At 40.5% G+C, this 21,708-nt stretch overlaps 1 protein-coding gene and 1 non-coding gene across 3 annotated transcripts in view; one reads left to right on the top strand and one right to left on the bottom strand.

The window, feature by feature from the left end:
• The window catches only part of MCTP1 (multiple C2 and transmembrane domain containing 1), a 292,133-nt gene that overhangs the window by 6,966 nt on the left and 263,459 nt on the right, over nucleotides 1-21,708 (top strand). The window lies entirely within an intron of this gene.
• Nucleotides 3,941-4,014, bottom strand: TRNAI-AAU (transfer RNA isoleucine (anticodon AAU)). The gene has a single exon. It is a non-coding gene; the product is annotated as a tRNA-Ile (tRNA).

Genomic DNA, 21,708 nt, shown 5'->3' with positions numbered 1-21,708 from the left:
AGGTTCTATCACTGTTGCACTTTCTCAGTTTCATCCAAGTTCATTCTTCATTAATCCAGGTGATTCTTACTGTAATACCATTGATATGGCATATAGCCACCGTAGAAGTGATTGTATAGCAATTAACATCATACAATGCAGTTCATTGGCTATTCTCACCCAAACCCAAATCCCCTTGAGGTACACATCGGGCTTCCCCATCCTTCTGCATCACCCATCAAGTGCATCCAGGTCCTTGAACAAAAACAATCCCACAGATGGGTTTGCCTTTGCCTGAGGCAGGAATAACCCAGACTGACTTCCCCAGCATATTTTTTTATGTGCACTACAGGGACTTTATCCCCCTGTACAGTATGTAAAAGTTTTGGCTGGGCAGGGCAGCTTGATTGGTGGATCCCCTGGTGTTGACTAACCAGGTGGCTTTTGCTAAATGTGTATCCCAGTGTTTGAATGTCCCAGCACCCATTGCTCTCAGGGTAGGCTTTAACAGTCTATTATATCATTCAATTTTCTCGGAGGCTGGTGCATGGTAGGGGATGTGATATACTCACTCAATGCCGTGCTCTTTGGCCCAGGTGTCTATGAGGTTGTTTCAGAAATGAGTCCCGTTGTCTGACTCCATTCTTTCTGGGGTGCCATGTCACCACAGGACTTGCTTTTCAAGGCCCAGGATGATGTTCCGGGCGGTGGCATGGGGCATGGGATATGTTTCCAGCCATCTAGTGGTTGCTTCCACCATGGTGAGCACATAGCGCTTGCCTTGGCGGGTTTGTGGGAGCGTGATATAATCAATCTGCCAGGCCTCCCCATATTTATATTTCAGTCATCACCCTCCATACCAGAGAGGCTTTAACCGCTTGGCTTGCTTGATTGCAGCACATGGTTCACATTAATGGATAACCTGTGCAATACTGTCCATAGTTAAGTCCACCCCTTGATCACGAGCCCATCTATATGTTGCATCTCTTCCTTGATGGCCTGAGGTGTCATGGGCCCACCGAGCTATAAATAATTCACCCTTATGTTGCCAGTCCAGGTCCACCTGAGCCACTTCAATCTCAGCAGCCTGATCCACCTCCTGGTTGTTTTGATGTTCTTCAGTGGCCCGACTCTTGGGTACGTGAGCATCTACGTGACGTGCTTTTACAAGCAGGTTCTCTACCCGGGCAGCAATATCTTGCCACAGTGCGGCAGCCCAGATGGGTTTGCCTCTGCGCTGCCAGTTGCTTTGCTTCCATTGCTGCAACCACCCCCACAGAGCATTTGCCACCATCCACAAGTCAGTATAGAGATAAAGGACTGGCCACTTTTCTCATTCAGCAATGTCTAAAGCCAGCTGGATGGCTTTCACCTCTGCAAACTGACTCGACTCCCCTTCTCCTTCAGCAGTTTCTGCGACTTGTCGTATAGGACTCCATACAGCAGCTTTCCACCTCTGATGCTTTCCCACAAGACGACAGGACCCATCAGTGAACAGGGCATATTGCTTTTCATTTTCTGGCAATTTATTATACAGTGGGGCCTTCTCAGCATGTGTCACCTCCTCCTCTGGTGATATTCCAAAATTTTTGCCTTCTGGCCAGTCCATGATCACTTCCAAGATTCCTGGGCGACTGGGGTTTCCTATTCGAGCCCTTTGTGTGATCAGTGCGACCCACTTACTCCATGTAGCATCAGCTGCATGATGTGTAGAGGGGACCCTCCCTTTGAACATCCAGCCCAGCACCAGCAGTTGGGGTGCCAGCAGGAGCTGTGCTTCAGTACCAACCACTTCCAAAGCAGCTCGAACCCCTTCATATGCTGCCAATATCTCTTTCTCAGTTGGAGTATAGCAGGCTTTGGATCCTCTGTATCCCTGACTCCAAAACCCTAGGGGCTGATCTCAAGTGTCCCCTGGTGCTTTCTGCCAGAGGCTCCAGGTAGGGCCATTCTCCCCGGCTGTGGTGTAGAGCACATGTTTAATATCCTGCCCTGCCCGGACTGGCCCAAGGGCTACTGCATGAACTATCTCACGTTTAATTTGTTCAAAGGCTTGTTGTTGCTCAGGGCCCCATTTGAAACTGTTCTTCTTCCAGGTCACCTGGTAAAGAGGGCTTACGATCAGACTGTAACTTGGAATATGCATTCTCCAGAAACCCACAATGCCTAAGAAAGCTTGTGTTTCCTTTTTGCTAGTTGGGGACATAGCTGTTATTTTGTTGATCACATCCATTGGGATCTGACGACGTCCATCTTGCCGCTTTATTCCTAAGAACTGGATCTCCTGTGCAGGTCCCTTGACCTTACTTTGTTTTATGGCAAAACAGGCCTTCAGAAGGATTTGGACTATTTTCTTTCCCTTCTCAAAAACTTCTTCTGCTGTATTGCCCCACACAATGATGTCATCGATATACTGCAGATGTTCTGGAGCTTCACCCTGTTCCAGTGCTGTCTGGATCAGTCCATGGCAAATGGTGGGGCTGTGCTTCCACCCCTGGGGCAGTTGGTTCCAGGTGTACTGAACACCCCTCTAAGTGAAAGCAAACTGCGGCCTGCACTCTGCTGCCAAAGGGATGGAGAAAAACACATTAGCGATATCAGCTGTGGCACACCACTTGGCTGCCTTTGACTCCAGTTCATATTGAAGTTCTAGCATGTCTGGCATGGCAGCGCTCAGTGGCGGTGTGACTTCATTCAGGCCACAACAGTCTACTGTTAGTCTCCACTCCCCATTAGACTTTTGCACTGGCCATATAGGACTGTTAAAGGGTGAGCGAGTCTTGCTGATCACTCCTTGGCTCTTCAGTCAATGAATTAGCTTGTGGATGGGAATCAGGGGTCTTGCTTGGTGCGATATTGCCACCAGTGCACCGTTGTGGTAGCAGCTGGCACCCATTGTTCTTCTCCGTCTTTCCAGGTCATTACTGCCAATGAGTGCATATGACGATGGTGCACTCCGTACAAACTTCCACCACTTGGGTCGTGTGCACCTGACTTCATCTGAATCTTTGGATAACTGCTCGTTGTTCAGGTCATCATAAATCAGCTCCAGCATGGCTAATTCCCTTAGGTACTGGATACCTCTCTCCATGGTGGTCCACTTGCCTGGGCGATATACAACATCTTCCTTGAAGGGATATCTTTTCTTCACGCCTGACAGGAGTCGTCTCCAGAGGCTGAGGGTTTGTGCCCCTTTTCCAATTGCTTTGTCAATGCCCCCTTCCCTAGAAAGGGATCCCAGCTGCTTGTCTTCCTTACCCTCTAATTCCAGGCTACTGGCCCTGTTATTGCAGCATCGGAGCAGCCAGGCGATGGTCTGCTTGTCTGGATGACAGCTGCAATCTTTTCACATATTTTGCAGCTCACTGAGGGATAGGAATTGGGTGGTTACCATCTCATTTATGACTTCTGCCTCTTTCTTCTTCTGTTCTCGTGATGGCCCTCATTCATCTTCATCCTTTGCTAAAGGAGCTGATTTTCTTGTGTGTTTCTTCTTGTGTATAGGGGCCACTGATACCGGCATGGGTTGGTTCTCTGGTTCTGCTGCAGTACCTGCCACCGGGGTTGGAGTAGCCGCAGTGCCTGTCACTTTGTCATCAGATCCAGAGACCTTCTCTTTCCCTTGAGGGTACTGAATAGTGTTGAACAGGGCTTGGTAGGCATGGGCCAGCCCCCAGCATGTTGCAATGATTTGTGTCTCTCTGGAGTTGCCAGGGTGACAACATACTTTTCCCAAATACTTTACTAGTTCTTCAGGTTTCTGCACTTGTTCAGGGGTGAAGTTCCAAAACACTGGAGGTGCCCACTGTCCTAGGTACTTGCCCATACTATCCCACACACCCTGCCACTCATAACTATCCAGCCTTGGGTCAGATCTCTGGATCATAGAATCATAGATCATAGAATCATAGAATGCTTTGGGTTGGAAGGGACCTTGAGAGATCATCGAGCCCAACCCCCCTGCAGTGAGCAGGGATTGAACCTGTGACCTTGGCGTTATTAGCACCATGCTCTAACCAACTGAGCTAACCCCGCTGGTCGATATTCTGAAACTGCTTATTAACCAAAATGATATTGGAACAGGTTGCCCAGAGAGGTAGTGGAGGCCCCATCCCTAGAAACATTCCAGGTCAGGTTGGATGGGGCTCTGATCAGCCTGATCTAGTTAAAGATGTCCCTCCTCACTTCCGGGGGGTTGGACGAGATGGTCTCTAAAAGTCCCTCCCAACCCAAAGCATTCTATGGTTCTATGATTCTATGATATTCCCAAGAAATACCAATAGAAGTATCTAAGAACCACGACACTACCCAAGGATGTTCAAGATACTGAAAAGTTGTAATGAAGGAGGAGACATCGTAGAAGAAGGTAGCAAAAGTGTCATTCTGTATTTCCTCCACAAAAAACCTCTCAGAGGAAGAGGTATAATTACTAATTGTCTCCATGGGGTGGTACCCAAAGTACAGTAATGACTTCAGGACAAAGCCCAAATATCAGAAGAAGCTTGAGGCCAGTGTTTTAATAACAAAACTCGCAGGCAGAACATGGCTAATCACTGCAGAGCACAGCAAACAGCAAACTCCAGCACAAATCTTTAACATGTACAGCAAAAAAAAGGGCATGGTACAGATCAGATAAACTGATATTGAGAACAGATGAATCAATATTGCGACCTGCAACTGTTAACAGTTTAACAATTGAAATAAAGTAAAACAACAACAACAGTAATAGAATATTGCTCACCACCCACCGACCGATACCCAGCCAGTTCCTGAGCAGCGATAGCTGCTCCCCAGCCGCCCCCCCCCAGTTTCTATACTGCCCATGACGCCGTATGGTATGGAATAGCCCTTTGGTCAGTTTGGATCAACTATTCTGGCTGTGCCCCCTCCCAGTTTCTCATGCACCTGGCAGAGCATGGGAAGCTGAAAAGTCCTTGACTAGTGTAAGCACTGCTCAGCAACAACTTAAACCCTCAGTGTGTTACCAACATTCTTCTCCTACTAAATCCAAACCACAGAACTATGCCAGCTACTAGGAAGAAAATTAACTCTATCCCAACCAAAACCAGGACATGTAGATAAATAGTTCATGTCTCCAGGACTGTTGCTTCCCACCCCTGCCCTCCCCTCCCCCCAAAATGTAGCAGAGCAAAAATCTGGATTGAATTACAGACACACTGTTCTGATAATGTGTCTTTCCACAGGTGAAGTGTATGCTATGAGTGTTGGACAATATTGAGGCCAGGTAATGGCACAGCAGAAACACATCTAGAGCTTTTGCTGTCAGTAGGAAGGGAACTTCAACTACTGGGACAGATTTTGTTGAGCTGTCAAAATGTTAAAGTATGTGCAACACTTTCTCTGAACTGTCTCTTCATTTTGGTATTTGGGAAGTGCGAACCTCTGTGTGCAGAATTTATTCCTTCCTTCAGCCTGTATTCTCTGTCATTCTTGGCTGTTCATTCTTTTAGATCTTTTTAAAAATTACTTTTTAGATCAAACCCGTCCTATTTTTCCCACTTCTGTATTACCTCCTTCACACTAAGATCACAAGTTGCTGTAAAAAATCGAGGCAACAACAGTGCATATTTCTGAATGAAATACTGTACTTGAGTCTTTGCTCAAATATGTGTAAATCTAATTCTTTATAGCTTTGTAATTTTTTCTCTAGCTTCCCTCTGTTCATTTGAAAGGAGAGAGAGGAAGTAAATTTCTTTCCAGAAAAGCAAAGCCGATTTAGTCAATTGTTTAACTACTCTTAACCACTGGCACTGTTAAGATGCTCTATAAAACTCAGTATCAAAACAGTTTTTGAAATGCTGCAGTGTTCAAACCATTGCTCTCCTCCCTCCATCCTATTCTTGGGAAGTTCTGCAACTGTTTCTCAAGAAAATCATTTTCAGGAATGAGTCATGAAATGTGATATCAGGCGGATCAGATGTTTTTTTTGGAGAAGGGCTGAGTGCTATTTACATAAGCAAGTTGGCTTTAGTCTGAACGCCAGGCGTGCTATGGGTAGGATGCCGTTTGGTTTTAATGTATCTGATCTGGCGGGATTCAGTTTACTGTCTCTGCTGTGCTTGTGATCCAGTGATCATGTTCGGCAAAGATGAATAATCCTTTGAAGACTTGCAAACATTTGATAAACAGGATAAAATTAATGTGCCTCACAAGATTCTTTGTTCAGTATATCCAATTAAGCCATTCAGTACCTTGCAGTTAATGAGTATCATCAGTTTCTCACCTTGTGTGAGCTGTTCTGTTTCGTATCTCTCATGTAAGAGATGCACAAACCCACAGGACACTTGTTTGCTGCTTCTGATGTGTGTTATTAAATCAGCAGCTAGACTGCTCTGTAGCTAATGATAAATATTTTATGGAGTTAAGTTTTAGACAAATACCAAAGTCTTCTGTGTAGTGCCAGAGGCGTGAGAACCCAGACACTTTTCTGTAGCCTGTGTTTGGTTAAGGTAGCTTATGCTGCCGTTCATGTAATTATAAGAGAACTATAGCTAAAGCTTTTGTTGGTAACTGTGAGCCAAATTCTCTTTCCAAGCCTTTTCTACGCAGTTCTGAAGCCTAGAATAAAGCATGCGGCAGAGGTCACTGGCTGAAATGTAGTTTTAGTATGTGCTGGCTCTCCATATGCTGGCAGACCCAATGCGTGGGGAAGAAGTTGAGACTTTTCCCAGAAACTAATTCTTGTCCAGTTTGGACAGGACTCCATTTTCAGCTGTGGTGAAGCCCCTATGCTCTGTCCAGAAAATGTAACTACCTTCCAGGACCTTTTAGATTCTCTTTTTATCCCCAAAGCTAGAAAATTCTATGTATTAATTTAAGCATTGGCAAAAAAAATCCAGCTGATTCTACCTGGCAAATTACTCTAAATGCTTGGAGAGAGGGGACAAAACTCTTTCCAGCAGAAAAAAAGCAAATGCTGACTTCCTACTGTTGTATTTGCTGGGCAAGGAATGATTGTCAAATGAAACTTATGCACAGCAGAGAGGAGTCCTAGAACTCCTGAAGTTCTAGGAGGCTTGATCAACAGTAGGAAGAATTGTTGAACTCTGTTAATTGAAGGTAAGAAATGGAGCTTCCACCTTTCTTTTTAAGGACATCTTTGCTCTTACAGTTAAAGGCTTATTGCCCACTTTGGCACAGACTTTTTATATTCTGTTACAGTTTTAATAACTCCTTCTTAAAAATTTGAATGTAATTGACATCAGATGGTGTTTTGATGTTTTGCATTACTATAGTCAGTATAGTATTAATATGAAAACAATTTTATGCCACAAGAACTGGCTTTTGCAATTTGGTTTTCTACTACGTTTTTATGAAAATAAGAGTAATACAATGTTGGAATCAGCTGGAGTCCGGGGAATGTGAAGGAATAAATGCATATTCATAATGTAACCCTTGTGTGATGCATAAAAATCCCTCTCTGAGTTACAAGAATTTGGAATTTTAATCTTTATCTTGTTTATAAGATTTATATCTAAGATTCAGCTAATAAATGTAGTTCACTATGCAGGGTAACAGTTAATCTCATGCAATTTACGTGCTAAGATTTATGTTACAGTGTTTTCTGTGAGTTAGTGCGGAATAACAATAGAAATAGTCTAATCGTGATGTGTTGGAGATCTGCATTTCTGAAATGATCTACAGAGTGAAGGGATTTTCCTTTTAAACTTGTACCTACACAGTTTGGTGGGGGGGTGTGTGGGGGTTTGGTTTTTGTTTTTTTTTTCCTCTGTTACAGCAGTCAGATGCTTTGATTGCCTGGCTCTCAGGCTAGAGACATATGGTGGATGGCTATGTGGTTCTGTGTGGGGAAGGCATACTGGGTGCGAGGCTGTAGCAGTATTTGGGCATATAGCACGTTGTGTATAGGATTCCAGATGATATGTTAGGTGTAAGTGACTTAGGTTTGTTTTGGTATGCTGAAAATGGGTTCCTCAGCTTTAGAAAGTTTAAGTGTATCAGTCATGTAATCTGGAATTTCTGTATTTCATGGATCTCTTACAGAGGTAGTGTTTCTTAGTCACCTAATGCAGAAGAACTGAGCAACTTGCCTATTTACAGATAACTCCTTATGTTAACCAAGACTAGAAAAATGAAATAGGAATCTGATGTGATAGAAGAAGGTGTGTTTGTAGTATCATGAATTATATCTCTTTTTGCTTTTCCCAGTAGACCCTTTTTGGCACTATGTCAGCATGCAAAGTGCTGCCTTATTTTGGTTCCAAATTCTTGCTTCTTTTGCTTTCTAATTTTCCTTAAAACTTGGGAATTTTCAGAAAATTCTGTTCCTTTCCTGCAAGTATAAAGTACTAAAAAAATCATCTCTAAAATAACAAATACACAGAAACGGAGCCTTTAAAGGACATTCAAAGTTCCCTTGTGCCCTGCAAAGGTGGTATATTGAGGAAGAGCATGTATCTCAAGCCTTGTTAAATAATTTCAAATGTTCAGAAACCAAATATTGACCGCAGCTGTACAGTTTTCTGCTCTTTCTGCTGGTGTTCTGTCATGCTGTTCCTCCAGACGAACGTTAACTTCAGGCCTATTTGTAGCAACGTTTTGAATAATACAAGCTGTAGTTGGTCAGGTATTGCCAAAAGCCTCTGTCAGTTGCAGAATTGCAGACTAATATTAAATTTAGTTGATCGTTCTAGCTGGTGTTTTGAAATACGCATATCTTGGTATTGAAGACCTGCCATACTCTAGATAAACCATTTACTAACAAAAACAAAGTAAAAGAATAAAAAAGCATGCTTTACAATTATTCCTGCTTGTTTCTGCTTATACTTTTTTTTTCTGTAGTGGGGATCACAAATGATAAAACTCAGGTGGTGGTACATTTTATTATTTGGAAAAGAAACACCAGCACTGCCACTTAAGGGTTCATTGGCCAGTTACCGTATTACATGATCTGTACTCGAACAACAACTTTTGTCAAAATCCTGGTGTCAGTTGCTTTGGTTATAGGAGGAGAAGCAGCGGCTTACAGTACGTAAGAATATTCCTATTTTTACAAATCATTGAAAATATCTGGAAGGAAAGGAAGAACTTTTATTCGTCCTTACATGGGACAGTACATGTCTGGGCGCGGGCACTGGAAGTGGTACAGGTGCAGTGGTCCAGCACTTGCCAAGAGGACATACCAGGACCTTTTAGCCACATGTGCATAGCGTGTCTTCCCTGCAGCAATGTCCCTTCTCAGAGCTAGCTCGGGGTGTTTTGTTGGGCTCGTTGACGTGTACAGAAACCTAGGGATTCAGCTGTATGTGAGTGAGGGCAAGGGGGAGAGAGACACTCCTGATGTGCAGGCAAGGTGCTGCGCACGGTAGTGTGTTTTGTTCACTTCTGGTGTAGTAAGTGATGCAAAAGAACAAAAGGTGTTGACATCACTTAACTGCAATTAAGCATGGGTTGTTGTCTTTCTAAGCAGAGAGATCTTGACGTATTTATTCCCTTGACAAATGCACTGGAGAATCCATACCAAAGTTTTGAGAATTACTGTTTGGAGAGGTTGTGACAGCCAGGAGAAATGGGTCCTAGACAACGCACAAAACATTCTGAAATGGAGTAGTTATGCAAGACAAAGCTACTTAAAATCTTTGTGAGTCCCTTTCTAAGGAAAAGATTATCAGTCAGTTGCTTGCTCTTTCAGTCCTTTTTTTAGCAAAGAAGAATGACTTCAATCTGTTGATTTATTCTGATATGGTTGATGTAACGTGTGTTACTTTTATTGCTGTAGAGACAGCTGATGAGAGCCATGGAGGGAAAAAGAGATGGGGTAGTAGAAGTGGGATTTTAAGTGCCATTCTTGGGATGCAAGGGGAGATGGCCAGTCGTGGACTGGTGCTGTGGTCTGTAAGACTTGCTGGGAAATTCATTTTAGCAAAGCAGGTTTGATTTGGTTTCAGAGTTAGGTGAAAACAGTGTGCTTGTGAGTGTGCATGCATGCATGGAAGAGGGAGGGAAGTAGCTGAAGTGGAGGGGAAGACACAGGGAAGATAAGGACAAACTTTTGTATTTGACAGAAGTCTCTTCTGTCTCATTGCCACGCGTCTTCATTGGTGTGGTAATTTCCATACTAATGGTTTATGTGCTAATAGCAGAGGCTCAGAAAAGTCCCGAGAGATTTACCTAGTGAATGCCAGCAGCTTTTCTGGTAACTTGTTTCCTGGTCTCTTAATTCAAAGTTCTGGATGGAATGGGGGGTCCTGCACTGCCCCAGCTGTTACCATCATTGGTGTTAAATCCTGTTTTATAATGGGCCCATTCTGGACCATTTGTTTCAAATTTTGTCATCATCTTAGCAGTATTGGAATGATAGTGCAGTATTTTAAAGCATCAGTAGCTCTTCAGTCTTTTTGTCTTACGTAACACTCTTTTTAACTGTTAGTGTTACAGGTTATGGGTTTCCTATGTGTCCTGCAATTTAGTTGCTTGGTGAGGCAGATCTGTAGGCCTCAATTAAAACCATGCAGACTTCTGCTGCACAAGGGTGTGATGACAGACAGCATAGTGATACCAGAGTGCAGAAGGGTTGCACTAGTGTGTCACTGTCACATTATTTGGTACAGCCTTCAGAAGCTGGTTTGTTCCCTTTCACTGCCCAGAATCTGAAGGCATGTTGTCCTTTGGAAGGCACTTGCAAAAGGAGGCAAAGAGAGGTTTTCTTTCATTGCAACTTTCTAGGGCATCCTGATTGAGGTAGTCATCATTTGTTTATTCTGAATTCATCAGGGAATGGAGCGGTTTTCAGCTATATATAGTGCATGATGAAGTCAATATTTCAGCACTTTGAGGTTTGGCAGAAAAAAGGACTGACATCTTTTATTGACTGAATTTGTTAGGAGCAGGGCAGAACTGCAAGCCGTGAGTTTATTTTTAAAATATGGAAAGGTTTATTACCATGTTGCTGAAATCTTTGTTGTTGGGCACAAGCTTGAGGTATTAGAGACTTAGAAAGTAAAACTATTTGACGTGATCCTTGTTCTCAGTACTAAAAATGAAGATTGGGATTTGAGAAGGCAGCAATGTGAACATGCTTTATTTTAAACAAATTTATTGAAAAGTGAGTTACTTATGACCATGAAAGGTGAGTTACTTATGACCAGTGCATATAAAAACTTCAAGTTTTATATAGTGGCTTCTATCTGAAGTATTTGATATTTAGGGAAAAGTTTACCTATCTTGTGAAAAGTGTACAAAATATTTAATTTGTCCTGTGTTATATATGCTCATATCATGTACACTCCTTGTCACCTGGTGATGTCCCTGTTTAAAAGAAGCAATAGCTATTGCAGGGCTAGAGTACAGATTTTCACAAAATCCAGGTTTACTACTTAATTCTCATTAGCCAGGTATACTTATTCTGGTCAATGTGTTGCTCATTGTCCAGGTTATTGGATGTGAATTATTTGTTATGTCATATAATTTCATGGAAATCATAGTTTCTGTCTTCATTGCACTGCATAGATGGGAACCTGTAGTTATATTTCATAGTTTATCTTCAAATTTTCAAAGATTCCCTGGTACCCAGTGACAGGACGTGTGGGAATGGTTCACAGCTGCATCAGGGGAGGTTCAGACTGGACATTAGGATGCATTCCTTTACCGAGAGGGTGGTCAAACCCTGGGACAGGCTTCCTGCAGAGGTGGTCAATGCCCCAAGCCTGTCAGTGTTTAAGAGGCATTTGGACAATGCCCTTAAAAACAGGCTTTATCTTTTGGTCTTTAATAGTGTGCTTTAGTTTTTAACTTTAACTCTTGTGAGCCCTGGAGTAGTCAAACAGTTGGACTAGATGATTATTGTAGGTCCCATCCAACTGAACTATTCCTATTCCTATTCCTATTCCTATTCCTATTCCTATTCCTATTCCTATTCCTATTCCTATTCTAAATTTGATTTTTAAAAAGTGACAAAAATTGCAAAAACACTGATGATAATAACAAGCAAAATAGCTCCATTCCAGTTGTTCAGCAAGATTAGGGGCTTCTGGTGTTCACTGTATGTGTTCATCAGAAAATGAAGCATTTTAATAAAGGTCTGCTCTTAGCCTGTCAGAGGAATTGCTTTCCTAAATAGAGCTAAATGTCAACTGAGTTGTGATTCTCAAGCCCCTGTGTTTTAGTTTGCTTAGACAAACAGAAAACCAATGTCATTTCTCCTGTTTGGGAATCTGCTGTTGTAACCCATGGGAGAAGAATAAACTAGCATTATTTATTTGTTTGTTTGTTTATTTAATATCAGAAAGGGCCAACCTGCTGTAAGTAACACTTATGTTTTATTTGTGCTGCTTGATTGCCTATAATGGAAAAAATGCCTTGAGGCCTAAAATACATTAAAGTGTTGGTTTTTTTTTTTTTTTTCCAAATGACACTGTGACTTCCAAAAAAATAATTGAGCAAAGTTACACACTTAGTTTTTTCCCATGTGGAAGTCACGCATCAGTTCATGAGCAGTATCTAGATGAAGTGATTTCAAAATGTGAAAGACAAGATTATTACTGGACTGGCTATTATAACAATAAGCAGGAAGAGAAATCTTTTGTGCTTCTTTATGGCAGATGTCTAATATTGTTTTCTGCAGCGCAGCTGTAGTTACTGTAAAGGGCAGCCAGTTAGACTACTCTCCTAATAACCCAGAAATAGATTCTGCATCACCTCCATCATTGGTGCCCAGATACAATGTCTGTTTATAATTGGTAAATGTTAAAAAACAGACAGAAAATCAGCCCTATTTCTCTTTCCACCCTTGCTCAATCCCAATGGCTTCCCTGTTTCTGTAGGTTTGGCTTTTATAGTTCTTTATGCCAAGAAGGGGCAAGAATTTTTTTTGGCAATCCAAAATGATTGCATTATGATTAACCTGTTCTACTTGTCTTTATACGTAAAATATTTCTGGTTTAGAGGTTGACTTCACAAGACTCTTATATTTATCTTTGTTATATTGATATCAGTTTAAAAATAGACATGCATGTTGATCTGTGCTGATCTAATAGTATTTTTCTTAAATACCTTCTGATACTTTTCAGTGAGATCCTCTGAGAGTCCTCCATCTCCTTAAAATGCCAAGAGAAAAAAATTAGGCACATAATAAACTGGCCTAGGAATAAGCTACTATCCAAGTCAAGCAGCTTTCCTGCCCACAGAGGAGCTTTCCAGTACAATGACTTTCAAGACATGAAACATACTTGCTGAATGACCTACTCATGGCAGCATGAGATTAACGTGCTCTGCTGGTAAATATGACATTGAGCTGTGGTTTTGGAAAAATCTTTGTGCTTCCTGAAGTATATGTTTCGAATTGTGTCCTGTTTGTCAAGAATAACTTGTCATGGATTTTATTACTGTTTCATTTAGGGGAGAGAAATTTTGTGATAATTGGTATTTTAGTTTCTTAGCAGATCAATAAATCCAAGTAAAAAGCTTTTATCACAACTGCACCAACTTTTTATTTTAGACTTCAAACTGAAATAATCAATTTCTGCAGGGATGGTAGGGCACAAACATATAGGGAAATGAAAGCTTTTGTCTGCAGGAGTTTAAGGTGAGATGTAATTTCACAAAATGTGATAGTAGTCACAAGCAAACAGCAGAGGAGGACAGTGAGACAGTTAGAAGTGGAAGAATAAACAACCATCAGCTACTCTGTTCAGTAATTGCTGTTTCTAAGGAAGCTACTTAGAAACTGACATATGTGATATCTTATGTAAAACTGTGATTAATTTGTTTCCTTGCCTGTCAGTGAAATATGATATATGGAAAATATGCCAGACTTTCCTTCAGATTGGGAAAGATACTGCTAAGATAATGATGAACTTTTTGATAAAGTAAGGAAATGTGTATTTTAATTTGAATGAAAGCTGGCTTTTCTCCCCAAGGTGTTTGTTTTTCAAAACTGGACCATGTAAAAGGGAGCTTCAACCTGATCCATCACTGGGCTTGGGATATACTCATTCATTACACTTTCCCATCTGCCTGCAGGTTCTGGATGCCTTCTGTAGGATCCATTTTGTGCCAGCAGGGTGAGTTAATCGACTTGAGCTGCTGGAAAATGCATCTGTTTCACTTAGTGGTCACCAAATTGCTTGACCTAATGCATGGGAAGAAAACCTCCCTTGAGAGAGATTGAGAGGGATCCCAGATGACCGTAGTCTGATAGTTAGGGCATTTAGGTGGGTGGTAGCTGACGTTATTAAATTTCAGCTCCAAATTAGGCAGAACAAGATGCATTTGAAGTTTTCTCAGCTACACTGTGAGATTGTTCTACAACAGAATATTGTGTTTAAAGTGGATATGTTACCTCCTCCTGTTCATTTTCTCTGATGTCCTGAAGGGTAGGCATACACCAAGCATTCCTGCCTTAAGGCTTTGCCCAGGGTGCCTGGGTGAGAAGATGAAAGCACTGAGAGGACAAGGATTTGGGTTCAGAACAGCTCTTTGGTGTTGACTATCTAATCCTTGATACTGGGAAGGCTTTGCTGGCAGAAATCAAAATGCAGACTTGACATGCGCCTATATGTAGATGGCACTTGGCCAGGGATGCTGAGGGTCTTGATGTCAGTGTTGGATACGAGTTCCTCCAAGTTCATCTCTGTAAGTGTCTCATGAACTTCCTTCAGTGGTACATTCTAAGGCACAACCTTGAGCCAAAAGGCTGTTGAGAATATTATTTGATAAATAGGAGTATAATTTTTTTGTTTGGTTCGGTTGAGAGTGTTGCGTAAGGACTTGTGATGTAAAGAGAAAGAATTGGTACGAAAGTCCATAGCATCAAATCCCAGAATCTCCCACATTTCAGTATAACAAAAGCATAAGTGCCTGCAGAGATGTAGGAGATACACAGGTCACACTTGGTTTACATTGCCTTCCTCACCAAGAGATTTTGCTTAGGAAATGTCATCTTCAGTTTGTGTCAGATTTGAAATGACCCTGTCCTACAAAAGACTTTCAAAAACTTGGCATCTGCAATCTTTCATCAACCAGTTCTCACCTGTTTTGGCCTGTTGCAGACTCCTAAGACAGCAGAAAAAAAAAAAAATTTGGTGTCACATTTCTGACCTGATCCTGACAGGATATATTTTTGTAGCCTGTAGTGTTGCATGCACTGTATTTAATATCATATCACTTCTGAATAACTGTAGTCTTTGTTTTTGTGAGCAAACATAAAATGTTTACCTGACATTTTTAATATCATTGTTTGTTGTGCAGTCAATGATCTGCTAAAACAGAGGAATTGATGTAATCACATCATGTATTTTTGGTCAGAGGACAACTTGGGAGGTTTAAAGTGGAAGGTTCAATATTTTTATGCATGAAATGCTATGGATTCTTTGTAAAAATGAAACAACAAAGCCTTTCTCTCCCCTGTGGTCTATCAGCATCTTGACAGTACATGTGTGCAGGTAATACAAAGATTTTATTCCAGAGCCTTTCCACCCAAGAGTTTGCATGCCTTTGATAACCCAGGAACCCTCTTGCCCCTGAGCTCTAACACTCTGTTGTTCAGTCTCAGTGATTCTCTTTCCTTGCCCCTCCTTCTCACCCACACATCTTAAGTTTTGTTTGCATTGTGTGGGATTTATCTTCATTTGCTTTACTTTGAGTTTTATTGCTTCACATGTGGGTTATCTGAGTGAAACTATGGTGAGTGGTGTAAATGGATGATTATATTTAAGAATATACTTGCTTAATATACATGAATCATATTTTTACTACCCCTCCTCTTATTCTTTCCCCCATAGAAGTAAAAAGTTGTATTGACAGTGAAACGTTCAGCCTCTGATGTTCCTAGGCTGAGACATGGAAATTGTGGTCTTGCTGTTTCAGAGTGGTCCTGTCCTGTGATGCTGCTGTTCACTTGGAGATTTACTGCAGGTAATCTCCTGGTCTGCATCTGCAGTCAGACTTGATTTATATGGAGTTCTGTCTGTATGCTTTTTTCTTTTTTTGCTTCCTTGTGTGGTTGATCTAGGCAGAGAAGAAACACAGATTAAATAGAGCAATACCATTTTAGCAAGCAATTGGAGAAAAGCTAATTAGCATTTTAATTGTTTTGAATTTCAGGTGGCTTCTGCTTATTTGCTGTGGGTTGAAGAACTCCCTTCTACACCTAACGTGATTATATTAATTACTATTCTTAGTGTAGACTGCTTCTATTACTTGGAATTAATTTTTGTATAAGGTTAGATCCTCAGCTGGTGTTAATGGGTGTATTTCTATGATACACAAGACAGAGGATCAGTTTATTCTTGCTCAGGATTTGGTCTCAGTTTGGTATAATTAAGTCATGCTCTAGGGATACAGCTACAAGGGTGAGGCATTTAGTTCTACCAGTCAGGAATTGCTATCTGAGGATTCCCTTCATCATAGGCGTTCAGACCCATTAAATGTAGGTCCGTTTGACTTCGGAGTTCTCCAGAGGCAGGTGAGTCTGCTTTGTGCTCATCTGGAAGTACTGCAGCCTAAGCAGCCCCCTGCGAAGTTTCCGTCGGAACTGGGGACCTAAAACGAAAATGAGTCTGTGTCCAAGTACCCTGAAGAGCTTGTTTTGATAGACAGTTAGGCACTGCCCAGCAGTGAGATTGGGAGCCCTACAAAACACTTGGAGAAGCTGTCTTTTACATCATGTGATGGAAAAGAATGTGGTTCTGTCTGCCTCCCAGCCCATCATGTCTTAAGAGGTAAAACCTGTCATCTAGGACTTGGGAGACCTTGGTTCAGTACCTTCCTATATAGAAATGTTGAAATTCTCATCTCCTGCCTCCTGTCAAGCTAACGTCTTTTCTAGGTAGTCATTTTATGTGCGTATTGTTAAAGGTGTACTACTGTAAAGGAAAAAAATTAAAGATGCAGTGGTTGTAGAAGACACGTGAGTAAACATGAATCTATCACCTAGGAACTAAGAACATGGGTGCTAATACTTGTTTAATTGTTTTTGGGGATGGGGTTGTTGTTCTGGGCATTTTGGTTGGTTCCCCACCTCCCCCCCCCAGCCATAAAGAGTGCTTAATGTGAAATTAAGCAAGCAGTGGTGTAGGGAAGAGAACTTGGTTTACTTTTTTGTGCAAGATGGTACTGAAATTTTTGTAGCCTGCAGGAAAGACAATAGGAACTGGGCTGAAGAAAAAGCTTGTCTGCAGAAAATAGCTGTCTTACCATTTCAATACCAGTTTACAAGACAGGTGAAATAATCTTTGTTTCTTTTGTATATTAAGTTCTGTGTGTTAAAAAAAAATCAAAATACATTTTTATTTAATTTACAACATCACTGAAGTGGTCTGTTAGGAATTGGTGCATACATGTGACATTGGATGCATGTATAGCCAAATAATAGTCAAAGCTGTCACCTACTTAATAATAGATTTTTCCATGTGTGTTTATTGCTGTGTTAATGCTAGAGACTTGCCCACTTCATTTACTCAAAATATCTTCATTCAACAAGAAAAAAATTACGTACTCACATCCAACTTTCAATGTTGTCGTTATCACTTGTATAACAAAGTAATGAAAAGCGAGGACTAATTTACGTATTTGCAATGTAAATGTAGGTAATTCTTGGTAATTGTTCTTACATATTTGATTAGGATGTGATACCTGTGATGGTTAAATATTTTTTCCTGTGTGTGCACATTATCTAAAAGTAGACAATTTAAGTAATAAATCCTGTACAATTTAACAGTCTTTGCCATCAAATGAAACTTGTCCTGTCATGGATGAGTAGTTTTCTAAAGTATTTTGCTGAAGGCAGCCTGTTTAAGTTGTCATTTTAATGTGTTTCAGCTTGGTGTTTGTAAAAGGTGGATGTCTGCAGTAAACCTTTTATTTTTTTTCCTCCTCTTCTATGTAGAGAGCTACCCATTTGGATGAGGCTTTTTTTTTTTTTCCCCCCTTTTAGCATCTAGCTTCTCAAATTTTTATGTTTTTTTTGTATTGTATTTTATTGAAGGAACATATTGCTGTCTTCTTGTTTAGACTATCACATTGCCTCTCTTACCTGTGTCATGATTAACAGCCTTATGGCAATTTCAGTTGCTTGCATGTAACAGACAATATTGGTAACATTTGTATTTATCTCTGTTTTAATATGATTGAGCAGTGGAAACTAGGGGAAAAAAAAAAACAAAAAACCCCAACATACTCCCTCCCCTCCCAGCAATATGTGACAAGCCAGCTGCTGACTGACAAACTATAAAAGAATTCTAAATTGCCATTGATTTATTTTTAGAATCCATTTCTTGCTCCTCCTGGAGAAACTCTGAGAGTCACCTTTCTTTTCATCTGTGGGATTGTGTCCTCTTCCTAGCCTTTCATGATGCTTTTATATCCAGATAAAGTGTCCACTAGGTGATTGAGGCAGCCCAGGTAAAGGTTTTTGTGGTGTTTGTGCTGCTTTGCACCATTCTGAAAACGCTGGAGCAGCACTGAGCATCTTGATGCACCTCTTCTCTGGGGTGACATGTTCAGGGTTCTGAACCTGCCCCAAAGCCTGCTCTTTGTGTAGTTGCGTCAGATGTTCTGGGCATACTTACTTTCCAATGTAATTAGTAAATACTGAGTCCTGATTAAAAAAAAAAAAAAAGAATAGCAATGTAGAATATCTCAGTAAATCTGCCTTTGCACTATAGTATCAACTGAGACAAGCAGGCAGGCTTTAGGGCCATTGGTGTTCAAACTGATCAGTGACTTTTAGTGTCTATTTTCACGTCAGACGCTGGAGCAAATTCCTTTCTCTGGCGTTACCAGTTGTAGAAGTGCACATGCTTAGGCTCAGACAAACATGGCTCCTTTTTCTGCAACTGTTTTTTCCAGTGTGAGTGCAAGAAGCCCTCTCATGTGCCTCTGCCCTTGCCTGTGAATTGGTCCCTCGAGAGCTGAGGTCCTGTTTCAGGATAGTGTGCTTGTCTGGGGAGCCAAAGCTGGAGGAGAAAATTGTTCAAGGAGATCTCCATCTGCCTTGCAGATTTCTCTGGTGGCGGTTTTGCATCCTAGGCAGGCAGAATTTGGCCTGAAGAAGTACCCCTTCTGTTGGTTGTTACTATTTAATTTTAATGGGGGAAAAAGATCATTCTGTTCTTGGTAACAATTCTCATTGCTGGTAATAATGCAGTGGACAGAGCCAAACTTAATTTTGATCTGAAGTTTTTTTATAGGATTGGGGGGGAACTGCAAGCATTTGGTATGGAAAACATTGAAAAACAATAAACAATTCCATGCTGCAATTTTTATAGAAAAAAAAGTACAGAACTTAATTTTGAAGAGGAGTTTCACTTGGAAATGTGATGGTAAATAGCCTTGGAAATTTGGAATAAAGCTAGCCTTTTTGGTTTTGACTTGGAGTACCTTTAAGTGAGAAGTCTAAAAATATGGAAGAGTGGTAAGTCGGGACAGGCAAAAGCTACTATATATTGAGAAACAGAAGGTACAGAGATTAAGACTTTTTTTATCCAATGACCTATGAGGATTTGTTCTGAAGGCTGTACATTTCTTCTCAATAAATTCAAAATCATTGCATTTTTAGGTCAGAGCTGAACTGCAGACTTAGATTAATCTCCCTAATTTATTCCTTTGTGAACGTTCATTACAAAGCTTTAGGAAAAAGGCTTTGGCTTGTAAGGAAGAGCTGAACTAAAAATATCAGAGAAACAGTTCAATCTCTTGTAGATAACTTGCACTAGATAGCAGTCTATTTTTTTCCCCCCCAGTTTCATAGTTATTTAAGTATAATTAATTTAATGTGGCTCTATTGTGCCACCAGTTATAATGTTCTTTTATTCCTCAGAATTTCAGAATCTCGGGTTTTGAAGAACCTCTGCTTTTGCTTGCATGAACGTTTTTCCACCCAAATGTGCATGGGTTCTTTAACTAGTTTTCAGGGTGTCACCGCTGTTGCTGAAGTGCCATGTTGTGGTGAATGATTTCTTCTCTCTTCCCCATTTTATTTATGACTTAAACATTCTGTTTAAAAAAAAAAACAAAACCAAAGCAATCCACACCTTTTTTTGTTTGAACTTAAAATGTCATCTGATATATTATGCAAAACTAATTGCAAATGGAAGCAAGGTAAGTTGCGTGCTAGAGTTGCTGAGACACTGAAGCTCTTGTCTACTTAAATGTGTTGTTTTCTGTTTATATCTAGTGGATAACTACCTATGTAAGCATAGTAACCACTTAAAGTATATATATTTTTGATACATTTTCTTCTTTGCACACTATGTTATTATGATACTAATTAATGAATATGGTAATAAGATATCAGAATGTAGAGTTTGGGGTCATAGTTTTTTGGTTTTTTTTTCATTCATGAGCTATCAGATACTTAAAAGTATCAGGTGAATGTTGCAAATAATAAATACTAACTATCATGGACTTTTTACACATGCTTTTAAGATAACATCTCATGGGAAATGCAATGGTAACAGATTGCAGCAGACAAAATGAAAAATGATTAAAACCTTTCTTTTAGGAGAAGTTTTATTTTTAAATAGTTTTATTTCTCCAGGGAAGGTATTTTCAGACTACTTACCCCATTCACCCTCACAGGCAGTGGCTTCTTTTCAGTACTAACTGTGAAGCCAATAACTGTTTTTACCTTGGACCAAGGATATGTGTGTACCAAAAAGTCACATATGTGATACCTCAAAAGAAAAGGTTTTTGGTTTTTTTTTTTTTTTTTTTATGTATTACACTAGCATATGCATGTGATATTCATTAAACTTAAGTATGTTTGATGCTGAATTTAAGAAACATACCATATAAAAATGTTGTGGTAGCCTATGTACTCCCTTTATTCCCAGTGACACTGTGATACCTGTTTAGATGTGCAACACTTTTTAAATAGAGGTGGTTTGTTTAAGTTCTCATGTCCATGTTTTAACGTTTCAGTAGGAAACCTGACTTTGAGAAGTGTTCAGCAACTTGTATTATAAATGGAGCTGATGAGGGCTCTGAATTTCAAAAATCAAGCTGCTTATTTAAGCTCTGAAATATAGACATGTCTGACTTAGGCATTCATTTGAAAAACACCAGATCTTGTGTATAATTTGTGCTTATTGTTAGGCAGTACTTATGCTTAAAAAGAAAAGTATTCTTAGAAAATTCTGTGGCTGATCCAAAAGATGTTTTTTCCTGCCTTGGAATTTTAACCGAGAAGATAAATTGGCAGCCCTTGGTGCTAGCAGGGGTTCCACAGAGATTTTAAATTTTTCTTTTTCTTTTAATGCAACTGTTTAGTGAAAAGGCAAAGCAGTAATGGATAGAAAAATGAGGAATTATCTCAGCAGTTTGGTTCATATACTTCACATAATCATAAGCTTTAATCAGTTACTAGCAATGTTTGCGTCCTGTATTTGAAGGAAGATTCTGTTATGAGGAAAAATAGCTTTGGAGCAGCTGCTGTTGTATTAAAACTGCAGCACAGAATAAGAAGGCAAAAGCTTGTGGCAGGAGAGTGACACGCAGAATGTAACGGTTTCCAGTGTCACATCCACGACATTGTTTTGCACCTGGAGCTGCTAGTTTGTTATGACGCTGGTAAGAATGGCACTGTGTAAAGTTATCACTTAAAATGCCCTTTGCTGGAGCCAAAACTCTTAGGAAAAAGGGTAGTAGAGGTAATTTTCCATCCTTTCAGGCTCTGGGAACCCCAAGTTGTGTAGCACTGAACGGGCCTGCCGTCAGGGTGGGATCGTGTGTGTGGAAAAATTAAGTGCC

Source organism: Pelecanus crispus, chromosome Z (genome assembly GCF_030463565.1).
Source record: "Pelecanus crispus isolate bPelCri1 chromosome Z, bPelCri1.pri, whole genome shotgun sequence".
Classification (NCBI taxonomy): domain Eukaryota; kingdom Metazoa; phylum Chordata; class Aves; order Pelecaniformes; family Pelecanidae; genus Pelecanus; species Pelecanus crispus.
This window is presented reverse-complemented; position numbering and strand designations above follow the sequence as displayed.